General features: G+C 59.5%; 1 protein-coding gene across 1 annotated transcript in view; it reads left to right on the forward strand.

The window, feature by feature from the left end:
• The first annotated feature begins 5183 nt into the window (after positions 1-5183).
• The window catches only part of PLXNA1 (plexin A1), a 122212-nt gene continuing 112826 nt past the window's right edge, over positions 5184-14569 (forward strand). The window contains exon 1 of the mRNA XM_075762126.1: positions 5184-5330. The gene's annotated coding sequence lies outside the window, so the exon portion shown is untranslated. The remainder of the gene's footprint in view (positions 5331-14569) is intronic.

The following is a 14569-nucleotide window of genomic DNA, read 5'->3' on the forward strand; positions in this document are numbered from 1 at the left end:
CGGCACTAAACACACTGGTGATGGCACCGTGCCCTGCTGCCGGCTGCAATAAATCAAAGCAGCCATGCAGCCTCTACCGGCTATCGCCGCGGCTCCCGGTGGGATGGGCATCCCCATGCCACGGCCAGGGTGGTGATCCCACGTCCACAGCAGTGGGGGTCTGCATCTCAGAGACTCTGCGGAGCTGGGGAGTCGGGCAGTGACTTTCTTTTCTACCTTCAGAGTTGCCCTGACTCAAAGTCTGCGTTTGGCGTGTGCTCTGCGGGAACGCCGGGGTTCGGCTCATCAAGGGCTGCCTGATGTCCTTGGCGGAGAGCGGCTCCAGCGCTCCTGAGCGGCTGCAAAGGTGGGATCGGAGTCCAGGAGCTGACGGACACGAGGCTGCTTTCCCCAGCGCTGCTGGGCCTGGGAGGGTTGACACGGCAGCTTGACGGCTTGGAAAATAGGCTGAGATGAAGGAATATCAATACGGAGAGCGAGCTGTTCCTGCTGAACAGCCCCGGGGCAGCTAATGTGAAATGCTGGTTGTCTCAGAGGAGTTGACAGGTGTCTGCATCAGGCTTCCTGCTAATTAAGCACCGTTGTGAGTCACGGGGCGGAGGGATGAAGAAGCCTGGAAGGATCTCAGCTGGTGCAGGTATGGCCAGGGGGAGGAATCTCTGCAGGACCTCCCTGCCCATCGGGGAAGGACTGGTGTGTGCATGGCTCGTTGGCTGGTGGGTGCATAGTCATCAGAGCAGGGAAGTCTTTTGGGACCTTCAGATCAGCATTGAGAAGAGCAGAGCGAGCTGTCCCACTGGTGTCTGTCCTCTCCCATTATGGCTGTGTGTCTTCCCTGGTGTCCCACGTGCTGGCACTGATGCCCAGAACTCCCGTTACAGGCCTGTCAGGGTCCCTCAGAGCCCATCCCGCCAAATCCCTTCCCAAATCCAAGGGTGCATCGCTCCCTGTGTGACAGGCTGGGGAAACAAGGATGCTCCCAGACCCCTCTTACTCCCGATCCCCTTTGAGGTGACCTACTTCACCCTCAGACCTCTTCCTTCCCAGCCCTGACCGGGGGGTTCTTGCTGTGACTACTGGTGGTGCTGCCGGCCCACCGAGGCCTCTAACAGAAAATCCCCCATTTGGAGGAACACAGGCACGGCGGGGCGGAGGGAGGGGGGCTGCTGGCCAGTGATGCTTTGTGGACCCCGCTGATCCGGAGGGTGCCCATAGCAGCCGTCATGGGATAAAAGCCGCGCTGGCAGCCAGAAAAGTGCCTTCCTTCTCGGGCAGAGCTGGGAGAGGAGGAACACACGCCGCCCTGGTGCCAGCCCCGGTGCCACCCCAGGTCCCTTCCCCTTGTGCCTCTTCAGCGCCTTTTGCCCGCTGGCCCCTCTTGCCTCTGCAGCTGCGATCCCCTGAAAAATGGCTCTATTCATTACCCGTTTTAATTTCACCCTGGATCCCCAGAGCTCTGCAGACATAGTTTGTTATCCCGGCTGTCAAGAAGCTTAAAGAGCTGCTGACGCCTCCTGGAAAACTTTGACAAACCCTCTGGTTGGACCCAGCGCTGCCTCCCCAGCCGGTCTGCCCAGCCTCTCTGTTCCTCCGGTCTGGATTAGCAAAGACATCTGTGAGGATGGGAGGAGGGGAAAACCCCCCACGGCTGACATCTGGGCAGAGCTGATCTCCTCCTGGAGCCACTGCCCTTTCGGTGGGTCCCCCGCAACCGGCTGGGCAGAGCTGAGCTGCAGAGTTTGGGTGTGCAGGTCCCCAAAGCCCATGTTTGGGTTGCAGGCCGTTTTCTGGGCCAGACAGATTTCACGGCCTGGGCTGAGGCCGCTGGATTTGTCTCATCCCTACGCGTGGCTGTCCAGCGCGGGGGGGTTTAAACCCTGGGCACAGGTTCTAGGGGGTTCGTTTTGCGATGGTCCGTGGGTGATATCCAAGGGAGGTGGTGTGTACTTGGGGACCAGGACGTGCCGTGCAGGAGTCTGCCTTTTAGCAGAATTTTTAGCAGTCAAAAATTGCAAACAGTTGAAAAATCATGCATTTAGCTGATTGTATTTAGCCCCTCACCATTCGGACTGGGTTAACGCAGGGAGCAGAGCAGAAGAGCCTCCCCATCTCTTCGGGCGCTCTCCAGCGACCTAATCCTCTCCCAATTAGTTTCTTTTTTACAAAATAGTTGTCAGGCTGCTTTTAGAGAACAAAATGCCCCTCGGTCTCTTCGGTAACGTAGGGAAAGAGCACCAGACACACCGAGAACAGATTGTCTCTCCATGTAATTTTGGTCAAAGTTGTGGGTAAGAAGTGCTGAGTCAGCTTTCAGCATAATGAGAAGGAACCCGGTGAACCCCTCGCCTCTGGACTTGGGGTCCAGCTGCCACCAGAGCCATCTTCTGCTTCCAGCCGTTCCTCCCAGCACCCTGCCGAGCACGGAGCTTTCGAGTGCCTTTGAGGTGCCACTCAAGCCGGCTGTCCTCGGGGTACGGCGAGGCTGTCAGCCCACCGGGGTTTGTGGGGGAAGGGGGGTGAGGATGCACGGGGAGGTTGGGGGAATGAACAGAGCAATTAAAACCCCATGGGAGGCAGGATAAAAGGCCAAGCTTCCTGAGATAATGAGTGTCTCTCTGCAGGGGTGAGGTGCCCAGACCTGGGGGGAAGCCACATGAGTGACAAGCGTGTCCTGGTGCCCGCCAGGCACGGTGCTGGACCAGCCATGTGTGCTCTGTGGATCACTGCGAGCCTGCGGCTGCTTCCAGCCAGTACAAACCTGGGATGCTCCCCTGCCCTGACCCTGTGCTGGGCTCCTGGCACGGGTGATGCTTGGGTTTTCTCGCTGTTTTATATTCCCCTCTCTCAGGGCTGGACCCTCCTTGGTGGCTCAGGAGGGGGCTGGCGGTGCACCCGCAGCTGGGATGCCCGCTCTTTTCTCGGGTCCACCACCTTGGTTTACCTCATTGCTGGATGGATGTTGACAATCCATCTTTCAGCAAAAATAAATCACTCTGGTTTCCTTCCCACTGGCGCTGAGCAGGGGGACATGGGAACGGCAGCGGTTGCCCGGGGGTTGATGCTGCTGCATCGTTCGGTCCTGCCCTGGGGAGGAAGAATTCATCCCCCTCCTCTTGCCTCTGCAGCAGGAGACGGCAGCCGTGGGACCAAGGTCCTCGTGCACCGGTCCTGGGAGAGAGCGGATTTAAAAGTGGTCGTGGGAGATTGCCTGAATATCTCTCCCTTCTTCTTTATACGTTTAAGAGGTTTCACTGTCTCGGTAACTCCCCTGAGAGTCCCCAGCAGCAGCCTCTTTGAATGCGAATACCTGACAAGTTTTTAATGTGAAAGGAATTCACTAAATTTAGTCTCTTGGAGGAAGGGAGAAAAAAAAAAAAAAAAAGAAGAGAAGTATTTCTTTCAATCTGGGGGAAGCGATCCAAACCCCAGCCACTTCCCTGCCGGCAGAGCTCGACGATTTCTTCTCTTCTCCTCCCTCTCAAAAGCTTTTCAGTCTGGGCCCCACGCGTGTCTGTGCACACACAGGAGGTGGGAGGATGGCAGGCACCGACGCCGGGTCCTGCGGGAATGTGCCCGTTCCCGGCTCCTCCCGGCCTCCAGGAGAGGGGTGCTGGGGGGGGGGGGCAGCGTGCAGGGATCAATGCGGACAAAACCCTGTTTGTGTCTGAGTCGCAGGGATGTCATCTTTGCTCTCAGGAAGGCTTTGAGCAGGCTGTGAGCATTGAGGTGCTGCAGGTGCTGTGGGCTGGAGAGCGAGCACACCTCTGCGGTCGTACTCAGCCACTTTCCCCTCCACCCTCCTTCCTGCCCTAGCTGGAGCCTCCGCGGGTCCCTTTCCTTCTGTTCTGGTGCTGGAGGTTCATCTCCTCCCTTGTCCTCTCCCAAAGGACCCATGGTGGTCTCTGCGCTGCTCTTGCCAAAGGAGGCTTCCCGGTCCCCACGGCTTCGGGAGTCGGTTCTTCCCGTCAGCCAGGGCAAGGAGCTGCGTACGTGCTCGTGGCTTGGCCCACGCAGAAGCACACGTGCGCCTGCCGGGATGCCAGTGGAGGAGATCTACGCACGCGTGTGTGCACAAGGTGAGCGCACGCCTTCCATCGTGGATAGGGACAACTCCCAAACTCCAATGGCACCGTCCCCATCTAAAGGGCAAAGTGTATCCCAGTGCTGAGATACGGTGGGGATAAAGATCTGGCTGAACACCAGTGAAAACCTGGGTGACCAAGCCACCCTGTGTTGATTGCCCACGGAGAGCTGGCCCCCATGGCCCCCGTGTTGCAGCACATGGTGGGGTCCCAGTAAACCATAACTGTCTGCAGCTCCATCTCCTGGTGGGCAGGTCAGGGTAGAGCTGCTCCCTCCCGTTTCCATCCCAGAGGTTGCTCATGGAATCAGTGGAGGCCCTGATTATAAAGACTGTTTGTTTGTTGGCTTTTACAAAGGTCCCTTCCCATGCAAGAGACGATGGAGCATTTCTGTAGGGCCTGCACAGCCAAGCAGGACCCCTACGGGGGGTGTGCCGTGCTGGGGGCAGGCAGGGGGGCACCGCTGCCTCCGGGAAGGGAAGCCGTGGAAAAGCAAGAGAAAAGGGCATAAGGGTGGGGGAACGAAGGTGATAAAAGTGGCTGGCACCGAGTATGCTTAAAAAAGACAAACAATCGCTGCAATTAATATTTTTAATAGCTTTTATTATTTTCTTTTCGTCTTTGTAATTTTTTTTTTTTAGGCGGAGTGGATGCGGTGCTAATGCAAAGATGCTGAATGGACATCCCTGGGGAACACAGTCCTGCCGTGGATCGCAGGGACGAGGTCGAGGGAGACCCTCCGCGCTGCTCCTCCCTCAGGTGGGTACCGGCCCCACCGCCCGGTCGCGTTGCGTGGGGTGCTCGGTCCCCACCGCGCCATGGCCGCTTTTAAACCACCTCCCTGCGCGGCATCGCCCTTTTAAGGGCAGGCAGAGGGCGGGGCGGCCCCGCCCACCTCTCCCCTCCCTCCGTCTTCCCCCCCCTTGGGCGCCCCCTGGAGGCGGCGCGCGCGGGTGCCTCCGCCTCCCCTCCCTCGCTCCGCCGGTGCGGGCGTGCGCGTGCGCGCGGCGGCGGGGGCGCGCGGCGGCGGCGGCGTTCTGTCGGGGCCCCGCGCCGCCGTCCCATTCATGCGGGGCAGCGGCGGCGCGAGCGAGGCGGGCGCGGAGCCCCGGGCGGCGGCGGGGGGAGGCGGGCGCGGCGGAGGAGGCGGCGGCGGCGGCGGCAACGGCAGCGGCAGGGGCCCGGCCGGCGGCTCGGTGTGGAATGCAATTATGGCTGGCACGGCGGAGGCGAGCGGGGACCGGAGCCGTGAGTAACCCGGTTGCAACTTTCCTCCGCGGGCGCGGCTCGTGCCTTTATGTGCCCGATTGGTTGATTTGTTAAAAATACACGGATTTGTCTTTATTGCCCCCAAAAATACGCGGCGGCGGCGGCGAAGCGGGGCTGGCCCGGGCAGGGCAGCGGCGGCCCGTCGGGGGGCGCGGAGGGGCCGCGGCGACAGGGCTGGGCCGGGCCGGGCCGGCGCCGTGCTGCTGCCGCCCCGGGGCCAGCCCGCATTGCGCCCCGCGGCTCCGGGAGCGCGGCCGCGGGAACCGCCTCCCGCGGGGGGACGAACACCCGCCGGGGACCGAGCCTTTTTCTTTATCCGCCCCACGCCCCGCGTGGTTTTCGCAGTGGGGTTGCCGGGGACCGGGCAGGTGCGGGCTGGACCGGGCGGGGGCCGCCTCTCTGCTCCGTGCTGCTCGGGCCGGGGCGGGCGGTGCCGGGGGGTGCCTCCCGGCCCGGTGCAGCGGCGGGGCTGGCCGCCTCCCTCCTGCAGCCCGCCCGCCCCGGGTCTCGGCGGGATTCGCTTCCCCAGTGCGGCACCGCGGGGAGCCCGCCGCCCCGCTGCCCGCCCGAGTCCCGCACCGCTGGAGACGTGAGCGGGGCGCAGCCTCTCCCGGGCTCGCCGCCTCGGATCCCCGCATCCGCCCTGCCCTGTGTCCTCGCTGCCGTCCCTGCGTCGTGCTGCCCCGTATCCCAGCTCCCATCCTCGCTGTCATCCCCGCGTCCACGCTGCCCCGCATCCCCGCTGCCATCCCCGCGTCGTGCTGCCCCGCATCCCCGCCCACATCCCCGCATCGTGCTGCCCCACGTCCCCGCTGCCATCCCCGCATCGTGCTGCCCCACGTCCCCGCTGCCATCCCTGCATCCCTCCTGCTTCGCGTCCCCGCATCCCGCCGGGGCGCGGTGCGCGGCACCCGGGCCGGGCTCGCCCCGAAACCCGCAGAGCCGCCGTTCCCCCCGCGCTTCCCTCTCCCGGCAGCCGGCGGCGGAGCGCTGCGGGGATGCTGGCAGAGCGGGTTGGGTTTGCCCGGCGAGGCGGGGTGCCCTGTGGGATGGCTGCCGTTGCCCTCGTTATAATCGTTACTATTGCGATCGTGTTGTAGTTTTGCAGCGCAGTGCCTGGGCATCTCTCTGATGGAGGCGTTAGAGGCTGCGATACCTGTGTGCGGGGCTGCGTGCCGGTGCGCGCCTGCCGCCCCCGGTATTAACGTGGAAGGGGGTGAATAAAGCTGGCTGCGCCTTGGTGTCCCTTGCCCCTCTGCCTTTCCCGGTTCTGCCCTGCAAACGCACACGGCAGCTCCGGTGTGCGAGCGGGGAGGGATTTGCCAAATCTCAGTGGCGTGCTGAAATAAATCCCGAAATCCCTTCTCTTTCCTTGTCTTCCTTGCGTGGAAATTCTTCCTTCTGCCCCTGGCCGGGCGCCGGGGTGGGGGGAGCCAGGGGAGGGGGGCTGGTGTGTAAACAGGGCTTAACATGAAGGTCACTGGTTAAAGAGGAGACGGATGGGAGAGAAAAGACAGGCATTAACCTCCCTTGTTAGCTCCCCGCTTCCTCCTGCTTTGGGGAGGACAAAACAAAAGCAGAACCTGCTAACGGGGGGATGAATATTCATGATCCTTCTCGTATGCTCTGGGACACGGAGGGGAGAAAAGTTGGGCAGATGAGCTGCCTGGCCGAAGCCGCTTTTCCTCCAGCTTGCGAGAAAATCCTTTTTTGCTGAGCGAGGGCTGTGTCAGAGGAATTACCAGCCTTTTGCTGGATTTCTTTATTCTTTTTTTTTTTTTCTTTTGTGTGTGGCTGCAAGAAAAAAAAAAAAAAGAAAAAAGAAAAAGAGGAGCTGAGGCTATTGACTACATCAAAGGTTATCCATTTGAAAACACCATTTTCCTCTGAACAGCGACTAATTGCTTCCTGAACAATCTCAGGGTCTTTTGTATATACTCAGTGGGTAAAACGAGTGACTCGATGTCTCTCTCTCAAGACACTGGTGACCAAACGGGATGGAAAGGTGGAGAAGCCAAGGAAAAGCAGCGGGACAGAAGCCTCTCGGAGGATGCACGGATAATTTCTTAAGCGGCTGTGAGAGGGGAAGGTTTTTGCTTCTGCCTGCTCGCCGCGGCGCGGTCTGCTGGTGCCGGTGGATGCCGGCTCTGGCAGCGGCGTGGCTGCACGGGGCCGTAAGGAAGGCTGGTAAGGAAGTTTGGATTCAAAATACCCGATTGTGCGGGGAAGGAGGGACCGAGATCCGGCGCTCACCATCCGCCTGCGGCTTTGGCTGCCGGTGCCGCTCCTCGGAGAGCGGCGAGCCTGGATGCGCTGCTTCCCAAGGGGCTGCGGGGAGGCAGCGCCAGGGGCTGGCTGGCTCTTGCTCCGTGGAGTGGCTGGGCTTTCCGCAGCTGGTACCTTAAAGGTTAAAGTTTTGGTGGCGTTGTTTTTGTTAGCACAGCAATAGCGGCACCAGCAAGAGTTTTCCTCTCTTGGCTTATTTTTTTTTTTTTTTTTAATAGACGCATCGAATTTGGAGCAAAGCGGAGGCATCCGCCTTTGTGCGTGCTCGGGCTGTGCACGGAGCCGTGCAGAAGAGCCCTTGCGCCTCTCCGTAACACAAAGCCCTTTTCCCGTGCGAGGCGGAGGGCCCTGCGAGAGAGAAACTCCTAACGCCGGCGGCGAAGCGGCTGAGGGCCACGCCGGCAGCTCCGGGCGGGTGCTGTTTTGCCGGAGCTTTGCGCAGCCGAAATGGAAGAGGGTAATAAAAGCGGCGCTGCTGCGTGCTGGCAGGGCTGCCTCCCCTCCTCCATCCCGGCAGCAGTTGGGGCCGGCCCCTGCCCTGCTCCCCGGGTGTAAATGTCATGCCAGGCAATTTATTTCGGTGGGTTTGCTGCATTTGACATCCGTTGAACAAAGGGAAGGATCTGGCCCTGGGATTGGACTTAATGAAGGAAACTTGTACGTGTTTGTTCTCTGGGCTGAGCGCGGGTCAGAGCCTTTGTTGCTGCCTGCCTTGCTTGTGGCTGTAGCACTAACCACCGGCGAGAGCCGGACTCGGCCCCGAGCTGGGAATTTCCGAGCAGGAGAGGCCGGTGCTGGCGCTGCTGGCTCCCTGCAAACCGAGGGGAGCCTGCCCGCAGCATCGGGCTTCTGCGGAGTCCCGCGGGGCTTTGTTGTGACAGCCTCTCTGCGTAGGGAGTTTTGGTGCTGTGGTTGCTTGTGACCACAGCGCGGGGTCTGTTGTGTTTTTTGGCACCCCTGGCACAGCAGAAGGAAGGTGGACCTTGGAAGAGGCAGGGCAGCGGAGGTGCTGCCACCCCTCTGTGTGGCAACGGGAAGGGGGGGCACGGGTCACCACCATGCCTATATGCCATCCTCACTGCCTGCAAGCTCAAATTTTGCATTGACCTGAGCTGGTGGGACATATGCGTGGAGACCTTGGGTTCCACTCTCTGTGATCCATTGATAACTCCTCCAAATTGTGTCATTAGATACTTGTGTGCTATATGGAGGAAACCAGTGGGCAGAGGGCTCTTGGCCAGTGTTTGGCTGGTGAACAGCTCGGTGGTGTGCCAAGGGCAGGGAATCACAGGTGATGGGGGAGCTTGGTTCAGTGTGACCCCCGTTCCCTTACCTCTCCTGGGTTTGGGCTGGAGCCCCTTTTCCCAGCAAGGTGCTGAGCACTGTGGCTCCATGCTAGGTGGGGAGGAGCGAGTGTTTGCCACCGTCCAGCGCTGGGGTGGCTGGTTTGGCTTCAGGCTGGAGGCAATCACCTTCTCTGACTGTAGCCCATAACACGTTCTCAGTAATGCTATGGGGAACATCCCGCTGCAGATGGGTGGTATGTGGTGAGAACACGTGTGCTCTGACACTGTCTCTGACCCGCAGCCTCAGCTGTGCCCCTCTTAGTCCTGGCCGTGGATGCAGCATGTAGATACCTCAGCGTGGTTCTCCAGCTATGCTTGGAAGTCAGGTTTGAGCAAACATCTTGTGCATTACGGAGGAGAAAAGCTCAAGCCAACAAATAAATCTTGATGGTTTCCATGCCAGGCGTGGGCAGACACGGCTCATCTCCCCTGTGCTCAGCATGTCATGCAGCCAAAAATGCACGTCTTCCCACCGGGTTGTCGGACCGCAGCTGGGCATGGGGAGGTGTCTTTGCTTGCATTGCTTCTCATAGTATCCTGCGGCTGCCTCCAGCCCTTGTTTCAGGTGGAAACCACTGTTTAAAACCTTGAATTAAAAACGTTTAAAAGTTTATTTTCCCTTTAGCCAAGTCTTGGCAAACCTCCTCCTTGTTGCCGGCATGCCGAGATGTTTGAGTCTGGAGAAAAACTCCATGTCCAGACCGTCGGGCTTGCGTTCCACAAACACTTCTCCTCTGAAGTCTTCTTGCGTGGCACAAGTCAGACTATTTTGGGTGACCCTTCTGTCCCTATGGAGTGAGGTGTCTTGGTGTGATGGGGGCTGAGTCTGCCGCTGCCCTGTGGGCTGGTGCGTGCTGGTCTGTGCCTGGGGTCCGAGACGCTCGTGAGCCGCTTGAACCGCAGAGGAGATTGGTTACTGCTGGGGTCGATCCGGGGCCTGGTGCGAGCCGTGGTGCGATATCCTCTTTGCTCCTTGAGCTGAGCTTGCGAGGGCTTTCGCTGGAGAAAGTGCCCAGGGCGAGAGCAGGACAAGGACGCGGGGATGGGCTGCAGGGCTCTGGGGGACCCGCCGTGCTGGGACCATCTCCTTCCAATCTCTCCTTCTCCCCAGCACCCTGCGGATCAACCCCGGGGCTCGGCACCCGCCTCCCCGTCTTGAGCATCCCGCAATCTGCTGGGCAACTTGGCATGGAGACCCAGGAGCGGTAGTAATCCAATTTGGGCAGTTTAGCTGTGCTTTGCTATCCGTGCTGCTGGCCGGAGCTTGGGAGCTTTAATCCGGCTAATGACCCCAGCTTCGCGGGTTGAGTAACCGACGACCATTTGCTTGATTTGGTTTTCCTTTCCGTCGGCAGCGGAGGATGGAGGCTGAGGCTGTTTCTGAGTCCTGCCCCTGGTATTTGGGACGCTTTCCAGGTGTTAGGTACGTGTAGGGACTGGAGGGTGAGGGCAGCGTGGAGGGGCACTGCAATCCCCGCTTTCCCCTCGGGACCTCCCTCCTTCCCCCTTCCCGTTTTCCATCTGCTCCCCCTCTTTCTCCGGTGAAGATAAGCCCTTCTGCCGGAGCTCTTTTTGCAACATACTATTATTTTCAGAAAGACGAAGCCAAGAAAAATAAAGCCTCTCTCTTCTTTCGGTTGCCTACTGTTTAATGTACAAAATACAGGGGTGGTAATTGCATTAAAATGTATATAATTATACTGGAGGGAGGGGGAAAAAAAAAATCTTGCTAATTGCATGGGTGTTTTGAACTGATAAATGTCGAGCGATTCACGTTTTCTTGGGAGTTTGGCAGAGCAGAGCTGCGGTCTGGCACGTGAGGGCTTAGGAGTGGGGCTGGTTTCCCACCATTACCGGGAAACCGGGTGGGATGCTCCAAGATCCTCTGGGGTAGCGTCGGTTGTGTCCGGGGCCCGATCCTCTGCTATCGCAGAGGATCGGGCCCCGGACACAACCGACGCTACCCCCATCCAGGCAAATCTTGACATCATTGTAGGAGCTTTGCCAGTGCTTTTGCTTTACGTGCTTAGTTAAGCAACTGCTTGTGTGTCAAAATATTCAGGCTCTTGCAGAAAGTAAATCCCTGGCGAGAGGAAAGGCAGATTCCCGGTGGTGCTTGTGTTGGAGGAAGAAATTTCCTGTGTGATGCAGCCCCAGCGTTCCGGGGGCTGGTTTCCCCCACCCCGGTAATGTCATTTCCCCCCTCCCCATTAATGTCACGTCGGCGTATGTGGGTGCTGCTGGTGGTCAACCCCTCGGGCAGGGCGGGAGGAAGAATGGTCTCACATTTCAAATGATACGATGTGAAAACCACATTTCCTCCTGCGAATGCCGACCCCGTCAGAGCTGCCGATAACATCGCAGGTAATTGTAATGGCAATAAGTTGTTTGCTTTGTGCGTGCGGCCGTGCTCTGTGTACAGGCGGCTGCTTTGCTCTTCCTGTTCAGACTGTTAGTTTCAACAGGGGAAGAGGAAAACCCAAAAATATTTTAGGAGGAGTTTAAAAATAATCTTCCAGCTTGGCTGGTGGGCAGGATGTTTCGCAGAATCATGTTCCCCCCTGGTCCAAGTCCAGCCCTGTGGCCCTCGGAAGGCTTTGCTGGGCGGTGTTAAGCCCTGTCTTACTGTTTTAGCCAGCCTGAGGACTTGCTGTTGGTCTCTGGGAGCCGGAGGGGGCCAGGACCCAGCCCTGGGTTTTGGCTTTTGCCCTGGGTGGGTCGGGCTGCCCCGTACCTGAGCAGCAGCAGAGCTGAGGTGTGAGCTCAAGCTTACAGCTGCCGAGGCCTCTGTAACCGTAAAACATTTAAAATCCATTCCCTAGCACCGCAGCATTGCGCTCCCTCCCCCCCCATCTCCTCCTCAGTGTTTTTATTCCTAGAAGTGCTGGTGTGCGGGCAGGGTCCCTGCCTGCCGCCTGCCTGCCTGCCTGCCGCTGCTTATCTCGGGGTCCGGCTCCTGGATGGCTGCATCCTTCCTGGAGTCACGGGGGGCTCTCCGCACTCCGGCGGGACCAGGATCAGCCCGATGAGCCCTTCTGAAGTCAAGAACCTGTTTTTCAGGCTGATGTCATCGGGAAGAAATGGGGGAGGAGGAAGGCAGGAAGGCAGCGCAGCTTCCGAAGGAGAGCCGCCACCGAGCCCGTGACGCCGCCGGCAGCCTGGGCTTCCACCGACACCCGTTATTATTCCTTACTGTCGGCACGGCGGCAGTGCCCGCAGGCCTGCCGGCACACGCGGGAGAGGTCCTGCTCTGCACGGCCTCGTGCCTGCGTGGGTGAGAGGCGGGAGGGGGGGTGCGCGCGTGCCAGGGGCGTGCGTCAGCTTGCACTGGGACTCTGAGCAGGACGTCTTTTGGCTTGCCGGGTGTGCCTTGCACGGCTCCCTGGCCCTCGGTGGGGTGACGGCACTCGCTGGAGCTGCCATCCAGCCACCTTCATTAGCAGAAAGCGGATTTTTGGCAAAGGTGCTTGGACAGCTCTCCCAGCACAAGTGGGCAGCCACGTCCTCTTGGTTTTTCTGGCGAATAAGTAGATCCATTGCGCTAGCGCCTGTCGCGGTCTTGGCCCCTCGTGCACAGCATCAGGCTGTAGCGGCACGCCTGTGTCCAGCGTGGGTTGGAGCTGCAGCCAGGATCTGCTGGGAGAGAAGCAGCACTGCTCTGCTCTCTGTCCCAGCCAGCACCTCTCGGGCAGTGCTGTGCCCACGCGTGGAAATTTGCTCCTCCCAGCTGGGCTGTGTAAGACCCCTTTGCCGTGGGCGGCCAGGGTGGAGGCGTGCCGGAGCCGGGGGCTGTGCCGGGGGCTGTGCCGGTGCTGCTGGTCAGGGCGGCACTGCCAGCAGGAGGGCAGAGTGCAGGCACGGCCCCTGCCACGGTGCGTGCAGTGCCTCCCTGTTTTTATCGGATGCCCTCCGCCTGTCCTGCTGCAAATGAAGCCCTCGTTAGTCTCTCGGAGCAGTTTTCCCTGGTGGCGGTGTTGCTGTGGGGAGACTTTTGGGCTCTGTCCCTTCCCCTCTCTGCCCATCCCGCTGCCGAGCCAGACTCCACTAGCTCTCGGGCTGACTCGCTGCTTCTGGGTCTGCTCCACCTTGGGCAAATAGAACATGGGGCTGTGCTGAGCTGGGACCTCCGCAGGGAAAGTGGAGCTGGGACCTGAGCCGATTCCAGCAGTGGTGCTCGGGGCAGCACGGCTGGGATGGGAAAGGGGTAGGGGTGAGAGGTCTGTGGGGGAAGGAAAGGCAGATACGGCTTGGGGTTTAGCTGGTGACACCACGTTTGCAGAAGTTCTGTGGTCTGTTTTAATGGGACCTAACTCTGGCGGCGGTCATGTTCAGCTCAGCATATGACGGCATGAGCGCTGGTGTCAGCATGGGGCCGGGCAGAAGCATGGGAATTTCAGCTCAGCCAGGATTAAGCCGGCTCTGGGGCGACTTCCCTTTGCTGGGAGTAGGGGGGGTCTGGCACCCGGGAATTCTCCTGTTTCAGTGTGTTGTTGCAAAGCAGGAGCTCCCCGGATTTGCGCTGAGGTTTGGGGGAAGCGCAGCTCTCCTGCTGGCCTCGTGGAGGTGGTTAGGAAGTACGGAGGGGGGTGTGTGTTGAAGAGGGAAAAGCCCTCCCTGGAGAACCGGGCTGGAAGAGATGCATTGATCTGGGGAGGGTTGGGTCATCGGGTTGTGTTCATGGCTGCCCTGGCCCGGTGAAAGACATGGAGCAATGGGTTTGGGAGCAAGGAGCAATGTGTTATGCCACAGGGAGTGAGATCAGACAAGAGAAGGATGGTAGTGGCCAGAGGGCCTCTCGTTGGACTTCTCTGTTGGCTCTTGGGAGATCTTCAGGCTCTCTGCAGGTCCAGCTGGACCAAGGTGACCTCTGCCCACAGGGCTGGTTTTTGGGATGTTTGCATGGGGGAGCGGACTGATGGGGTGTGAGGACCAGGGTCTGGAGCACATGGGCCAAAGCCAAGGTGGAAGGTGGCCTTCAGGGGACTTGATCTGGACTTCTTTGCTCTAAAGCTGGGGACGAAATGTTGTTAAGTGGTCCCGATTGAGGTGGCAAAATTGACATCAGTCTGGGGTGCGAAGCCTTGAGCTGGCCTGAGTGTTGCTAGTAGGAAGCCACAGTCCCGTAGCTGGGGTTCTGGTGCCTTGGGTCACAGTCTGCAGCATGATGAGAGGTGCAGAGGGGTTAGGGGTGAGGTGTTTTGCTCCATGCGTGGTGATGGACACACTTCTGAAGCAGGATGGGGAGGCAGCAGGCTGTATCCTGTGTGGATGGTCAGCCGTGGGCTGTGCATCTGGATACCCAGATGAGATATGAGAATAATGCAAAGGACAGCCATTGGCTTGCACTTCTAGCACCGCTGAACACGTTGGAGAACACGTGTAATGGGTCCTGGTCCATGCCTGGTTTCCATAGCAAGGACAAGCAGTCCTGGCAGGAACTGCTGGGACCATCCTTGTGTATCGCTCTGCCTTGGGACATTGTAGTTGGGGGAAGACTTCATTTCCATCTCAGAAACGCTCATGAGCCTGTTTGGGAATGGCTCTCTGCAGGGCAGCATGCAGTCTCTTGATGGTAAGAGCATGTGG

The sequence above is a fragment of the Balearica regulorum genome, chromosome 10, assembly GCF_011004875.1.
Source record: "Balearica regulorum gibbericeps isolate bBalReg1 chromosome 10, bBalReg1.pri, whole genome shotgun sequence".
Lineage (NCBI taxonomy): Eukaryota > Metazoa > Chordata > Aves > Gruiformes > Gruidae > Balearica > Balearica regulorum.